The following is a 7,930-nucleotide window of genomic DNA, read 5'->3' on the forward strand; positions in this document are numbered from 1 at the left end:
ACTGTGTCATGTTTCAAGAAGCTAGCACAAACCATGTTGGATTTAGAGTTCCAAATACATGTATCAATATAGAAGAAAACAGAGTGAAACCTAAAAATTCAAACTGTTACTGGATATGAACGATTCAACATAGAAGAACGACATATGGGGAACCAAGTCGCCTTAGTGTACTGATCATTACCTGAAAGTATCATCCAGTTTGGGTGAAAAAATATTTGCTAAGATTTCTGGAGATTCGTAACTTTTGGAAGCTTGGCAACCCCTTTCCATGAAAGTGTTTCTCGCCAGTCACTGCTTAGGGCTACATCAAGAGGAAACAAAACATAGAGATAGAATGTGAAACTACTTTACTGTGTCAAGTTTCAAGAAGCTAGCACAAACCGTGTTGGATTTGGAGTTCCAAATACATGTATCAATATAGGAGAAAACAGAGTGAAACCTAAAAATTCAAACTGTTACTGGAAATGAACACTTCAACTTAGAAGAACGGCATTTGGGGAACCAAGTCGCATTAGTGTACTGATCATTACCTGAAAGTATCATCCAGTTTGGGTGAAAAAATGTTTGCTGAGATTTCTGGAGATTCATAATTTTTAGAAGCTTGGCAACCCCTTTCCATGGAAGTGTTTCTCGCCCGTCACTGCTTAGGGCTACATCAAGAGGAAACAAAACATAGAGACAGAACGTGAAACTACTTTTCTGTGTCAAGTTTCAAGAAGCTAGCACAAACCGTGTTGGATTTAGAGTTCCAAATACGTCTATCAATATAGGAGAAAACAGAGTGAAACCTAAAAATACAAACTGTTACTGGAAATGAACGCTTCAACATAGAAGAACGGCATTTGGGGAACCAAGTCGCATTAGTGTACTGATCATTACCTGAAAGTATCATCCAGTTTGGGTGAAAAAATATTTGCTGAGATTTCTGGAGATTCGTAATTTTTGGAAGCTTGGCAACCCCTTTCCATGGAAGTGTTTTTCGCCCGTCACTGCTTAGGGCTACATCAAGAGGAAACAAAACATAGAGACAGAACGTGAAACTACTTTTCTGTGTCAAGTTTCAAGAAGCTAGCAGAAACCGTGTTGGATTTAGAGTTCCAAATACATCTATCAATATAGGAGAAAACAGAGTGAAACCTAAAAATTCAAACTGTTACTGGAAATGAACGCTTCAACATAGAAGAACGACATATGGGGAACCAAGTCGCCTTAGTGTACTGATCATTACCTGAAAGTATCATCCAGTTTGGGTGAAAAAATATTTGCTGAGATTTCTGGAGATTTGTAACTTTTGGAAGCTTGGCAACCCCTTTCCATGAAAGTGTTTCTCGCCAGTCACTGCTTAGGGCTACATCAAGAGGAAACAAAACATAGAGATAGAACGTGAAACTACTTTACTGTGTCAAGTTTCAAGAAGCTAGCACAAACCGTGTTGGATTTAGAGTTCCAAATACATGTATCAATATAGGAGAAAACAGAGTGAAACCTAAAAAATCAAACTGTTACTGGAAATGAACGCTTCAACATAGAAGAACGAAATTTGGGGAACCAAGTCGCCTTAGTGTACTGATCATTACCTGAAAGTATCATCCAGTTTGGGTGAAAAAATATTTGCTGAGATTTCTGGAGATTCGTAACTTTTGGAAGCTTGGCAACCCCTTTCCATGAAAGTGTTTCTCGCCAGTCACTGCTTAGGGCTACATCAATAGGAAACAAAACATAGAGATAGAACGTGAAACTACTTTACTGTGTCAAGTTTCAAGAAGCTAGCACAAACCGTGTTGGATTTAGAGTTCCAAATACATGTATCAATATAGGAGAAAACAGAGTGAAACCTAAAAATTCAAACTGTTACTGGAAAGGAACGCTTCATCATAGAAGAACGGCATTTGGGGAACCAAGTCGCCTTAGTGTACTGATCATTACCTGAAAGTATCATCCAGTTTGGGTGAAAAAATATTTGCTGAGATTTCTGGAGATTCGTAATTTTTGGAAGCTTGGCAATCCCTTTCCATGAAAGTGTTTCTCGCCAGTCACTGCTTAGGGCTACATCAAGAGGAAACAAAACATAGAGATAGAACGTGAAACTACTTTACTGTGTCAAGTTTCAAGAAGCTAGCACAAACCGTGTTGGATTTAGAGTTCCAAATACATGTATCAATATAGAAGAAAAAAGATTGAAACCTAAAAATTCAAACTGTTATTGGAAATGAACGCTTCAACATAGAAGAACGACATTTGGGGAACCAAGTCGCCTTAGTGTACTGATCATTACCTGAAAGTATCATCCAGTTTAAGCGAAAAAATATTTGCTGAGATTTCTGGAGATTCGTAATTTTTGGAAGCTTGGCAACCCCTTTCCATGAAAGTGTGTCTCGCCAGTCACTGCTTAGGGCTACATCAAGAGGAAACAAATCATAGAGACAGAACGTGAAACTACTTTACTGTGTCAAGTTTCAAGAAGCTAGCACAAACCGTGTTGGATTTAGAGTTCCAAATATATGTATCAATATAGAAGAAAACAGAGTGAAACCTAAAAATTCAAACTGTTACTGGAAATGAACGCTTCAACATAGAAGAACGACATATGGGGAACCAAGTCGCTTTAGTGTACTGATCATTACCTGAAAGTATCATCCAGTTTGGGTGAAAAAATATTTGCTGAGATTTCTGGAGATTCGTAACTTTTGGAAGCTTGGCAACCCCTTTCCATGAAAGTGTTTCTCGCCAGTCACTGCTTAGGGCTACATCAAGAGGAAACAAAACATAGAGATAGAATGTGAAACTACTTTACTGTGTCAAGTTTCAAGAAGCTAGCACAAACCGTGTTGGATTTGGAGTTCCAAATACATGTATCAATATAGGAGAAAACAGAGTGAAACCTAAAAATTCAAACTGTTACTGGAAATGAACACTTCAACTTAGAAGAACGGCATTTGGGGAACCAAGTCGCATTAGTGTACTGATCATTACCTGAAAGTATCATCCAGTTTGGGTGAAAAAATGTTTGCTGAGATTTCTGGAGATTCATAATTTTTAGAAGCTTGGCAACCCCTTTCCATGGAAGTGTTTCTCGCCCGTCACTGCTTAGGGCTACATCAAGAGGAAACAAAACATAGAGACAGAACGTGAAACTACTTTTCTGTGTCAAGTTTCAAGAAGCTAGCACAAACCGTGTTGGATTTAGAGTTCCAAATACGTCTATCAATATAGGAGAAAACAGAGTGAAACCTAAAAATACAAACTGTTACTGGAAATGAACGCTTCAACATAGAAGAACGGCATTTGGGGAACCAAGTCGCATTAGTGTACTGATCATTACCTGAAAGTATCATCCAGTTTGGGTGAAAAAATATTTGCTGAGATTTCTGGAGATTCGTAATTTTTGGAAGCTTGGCAACCCCTTTCCATGGAAGTGTTTTTCGCCCATCACTGCTTAGGGCTACATCAAGAGGAAACAAAACATAGAGACAGAACGTGAAACTACTTTTCTGTGTCAAGTTTCAAGAAGCTAGCAGAAACCGTGTTGGATTTAGAGTTCCAAATACATCTATCAATATAGGAGAAAACAGAGTGAAACCTAAAAATTCAAACTGTTACTGGAAATGAACGCTTCAACATAGAAGAACGACATATGGGGAACCAAGTCGCCTTAGTGTACTGATCATTACCTGAAAGTATCATCCAGTTTGGGTGAAAAAATATTTGCTGAGATTTCTGGAGATTTGTAACTTTTGGAAGCTTGGCAACCCCTTTCCATGAAAGTGTTTCTCGCCAGTCACTGCTTAGGGCTACATCAAGAGGAAACAAAACATAGAGATAGAACGTGAAACTACTTTACTGTGTCAAGTTTCAAGAAGCTAGCACAAACCGTGTTGGATTTAGAGTTCCAAATACATGTATCAATATAGGAGAAAACAGAGTGAAACCTAAAAATTCAAACTGTTACTGGAAATGAACGCTTCAACATAGAAGAACGAAATTTGGGGAACCAAGTCGCCTTAGTGTACTGATCATTACCTGAAAGTATCATCCAGTTTGGGTGAAAAAATATTTGCTGAGATTTCTGGAGATTCGTAACTTTTGGAAGCTTGGCAACCCCTTTCCATGAAAGTGTTTCTCGCCAGTCACTGCTTAGGGCTACATCAAGAGGAAACAAAACATAGAGATAGAACGTGAAACTACTTTACTGTGTCAAGTTTCAAGAAGCTAGCACAAACCGTGTTGGATTTAGAGTTCCAAATACATGTATCAATATAGGAGAAAACAGAGTGAAACCTAAAAATTCAAACTGTTACTGGAAATGAACACTTCAACATAGAAGAACGGCATTTGGGGAACCAAGTCGCCTTAGTGTACTGATCATTACCTGAAAGTATCATCCAGTTTGGGTGAAAAAATATTTGCTGAGATTTCTGGAGATTCGTAATTTTTGGGAGCTTGGCAACCCCTTTCCATGAAAGTTTTTCTCGCCAGTCACTGCTTAGGGCTACATCAAGAGGAAACAAAACATAGAGATAGAACGTGAAACTACTTTACTGTGCCAAGTTTCAAGAAGCTAGCACAAACCGTGTTGGATTTAGAGTTCCAAATACATGTATCAATATAGGAGAAAACAGAGTGAAACCTAAAAATTCAAACTGTTACTGGAAATGAACGCTTCAACATAGAAGAACGAAATTTGGGGAACCAAGTCGCATTAGTGTACTGATCATTACCTGAAAGTATCATCCAGTTTGGGTGAAAAAATATTTGCTGAGATTTCTGGAGATTCGTAATTTTTGGAAGCTTGGCAACCCCTTTCCATGGAAGTGTTTCTCGCCCGTCACTGCTTAGGGCTACATCAAGAGGAAACAAAACATAGAGACAGAACATGAAACTACTTTACTGTGTCAAGTTTCAAGAAGCTAGCAGAAACCGTGTTGGATTTAGAGTTCCAAATACATCTATCAATATAGGAGAAAACAGAGTGAAACCTAAAAATTCAAACTGTTACTGGAAATGAACGCTTCAACATAGAAGAACGACATATGGGGAACCAAGTCGCCTTAGTGTACTGATCATTACCTGAAAGTATCATCCAGTTTGGGTGAAAAAATATTTGCTGAGATTTCTGGAGATTCGTAACTTTTGGAAGCTTGGCAACCCCTTTCCATGGAAGTGTTTCCCGCCAGTCACTGCTTAGGGCTACATCAAGAGGAAACAAAACATAGAGATAGAACGTGAAACTACTTTACTGTGTCAAGTTTCAAGAAGCTAGCACAAACCGTGTTGGATTTAGAGTTCCAAATACATGTATCAATATAGGAGAAAACAGAGTGAAACCTAAAAATTCAAAGTGTTACTGGAAATGAACGCTTCAACATAGAAGAACGGCATTTGGGGAACCAAGTCGCCTTAGTGTACTGATCATTACCTGAAAGTATCATCCAGTTTGGGTGAAAAAATATTTGCTGAGATTTCTGGAGATTCGTAATTTTTGGGACCATGGCAACCCCTTTCCATGAAAGTGTTTCTCGCCCGTCACTGCTTAGGGCTACATCAAGAGGAAACAAATCATAGAGACAGAACGTGAAACTACTTTACTGTGTCATGTTTCAAGAAGCTAGCACAAACCATGTTGGATTTAGAGTTCCAAATACATGTATCAATATAGAAGAAAACAGAGTGAAACCTAAAAATTCAAACTGTTACTGGATATGAACGATTCAACATAGAAGAACGACATATGGGGAACCAAGTCACCTTAGTGTACTGATCATTACCTGAAAGTATCATCCAGTTTGGGTGAAAAAATATTTGCTGAGATTTCTGGAGATTCGTAACTTTTGGAAGCTTGGCAACCCCTTTCCATGAAAGTGTTTCTCGCCAGTCACTGCTTAGGGCTACATCAAGAGGAAACAAAACATAGAGATAGAATGTGAAACTACTTTACTGTGTCAAGTTTCAAGAAGCTAGCACAAACTGTGTTGGATTTGGAGTTCCAAATACATGTATCAATATAGGAGAAAACAGAGTGAAACCTAAAAATTCAAACTGTTACTGGAAATGAACACTTCAACTTAGAAGAACGGCATTTGGGGAACCAAGTCGCATTAGTGTACTGATCATTACCTGAAAGTATCATCCAGTTTGGGTGAAAAAATGTTTGCTGAGATTTCTGGAGATTCATAATTTTTAGAAGCTTGGCAACCCCTTTCCATGGAAGTGTTTCTCGCCCGTCACTGCTTAGGGCTACATCAAGAGGAAACAAAACATAGAGACAGAACGTGAAACTACTTTTCTGTGTCAAGTTTCAAGAAGCTAGCACAAACCGTGTTGGATTTAGAGTTCCAAATACGTCTATCAATATAGGAGAAAACAGAGTGAAACCTAAAAATACAAACTGTTACTGGAAATGAACGCTTCAACATAGAAGAACGGCATTTGGGGAACCAAGTCGCATTAGTGTACTGATCATTACCTGAAAGTATCATCCAGTTTGGGTGAAAAAATATTTGCTGAGATTTCTGGAGATTCGTAATTTTTGGAAGCTTGGCAACCCCTTTCCATGGAAGTGTTTTTCGCCCATCACTGCTTAGGGCTACATCAAGAGGAAAAAAAACATAGAGACAGAACGTGAAACTACTTTTCTGTGTCAAGTTTCAAGAAGCTAGCAGAAACCGTGTTGGATTTAGAGTTCCAAATACATCTATCAATATAGGAGAAAACAGAGTGAAACCTAAAAATTCAAACTGTTACTGGAAATGAACGCTTCAACATAGAAGAACGACATATGGGGAACCAAGTCGCCTTAGTGTACTGATCATTACCTGAAAGTATCATCCAGTTTGGGTGAAAAAATATTTGCTGAGATTTCTGGAGATTTGTAACTTTTGGAAGCTTGGCAACCCCTTTCCATGAAAGTGTTTCTCGCCAGTCACTGCTTAGGGCTACATCAAGAGGAAACAAAACATAGAGATAGAACGTGAAACTACTTTACTGTGTCAAGTTTCAAGAAGCTAGCACAAACCGTGTTGGATTTAGAGTTCCAAATACATGTATCAATATAGGAGAAAACAGAGTGAAACCTAAAAATTCAAACTGTTACTGGAAATGAACGCTTCAACATAGAACAACGAAATTTGGGGAACCAAGTCGCCTTAGTGTACTGATCATTACCTGAAAGTATCATCCAGTTTGGGTGAAAAAATATTTGCTGAGATTTCTGGAGATTCGTAATTTTTGGGAGCTTGGCAACCCCTTTCCATGAAAGTGTTTCTCGCCAGTCACTGCTTAGGGCTACATCAAGAGGAAACAAATCATAGAGACAGAACGTGAAAATACTTTACTGTGTCAAGTTTCAAGAAGCTAGCAAAAACCGTGTTGGATTTAGAGTTCCAAATACATGTATCAATATAGAAGAAAACAGAGTGCAACCTAAAAATTCAAACTGTTACTGGAAATGAACGCTTCAACATAGAAGAACGACATATGGGGAACCAAGTCGCTTTAGTGTACTGATCATTACCTGAAAGTATCATCCAGTTTGGGTGAAAAAATATTTGCTGAGATTTCTGGAGATTCGTAACTTTTGGAAGCTTGGCAACCCCTTTCCATGAAAGTGTTTCTCGCCAGTCACTGCTTAGGGCTACATCAAGAGGAAACAAAACATAGAGATAGAACGTGAAACTACTTTACTGTGTCAAGTTTCAAGAAGCTAGCACAAACCGTGTTGGATTTAGAGTTCCAAATACATGTATCAATATAGGAGAAAACAGAGTGAAACCTAAAAATTCAAACTGTTACTGGAAATGAACGCTTCAACATAGAAGAACGGCATTTGGGGAACCAAGTCGCCTTAGTGTACTGATCATTACCTGAAAGTATCATCCAGTTTGGGTGAAAAAATGTTTGCTGAGATTTCTGGAGATTCGTAATTTTTGGAAGC

Source organism: Spermophilus citellus, assembly GCF_964194105.1.
Source record: "Spermophilus citellus genome assembly, contig: SCAFFOLD_59, whole genome shotgun sequence".
NCBI lineage: Eukaryota > Metazoa > Chordata > Mammalia > Rodentia > Sciuridae > Spermophilus > Spermophilus citellus.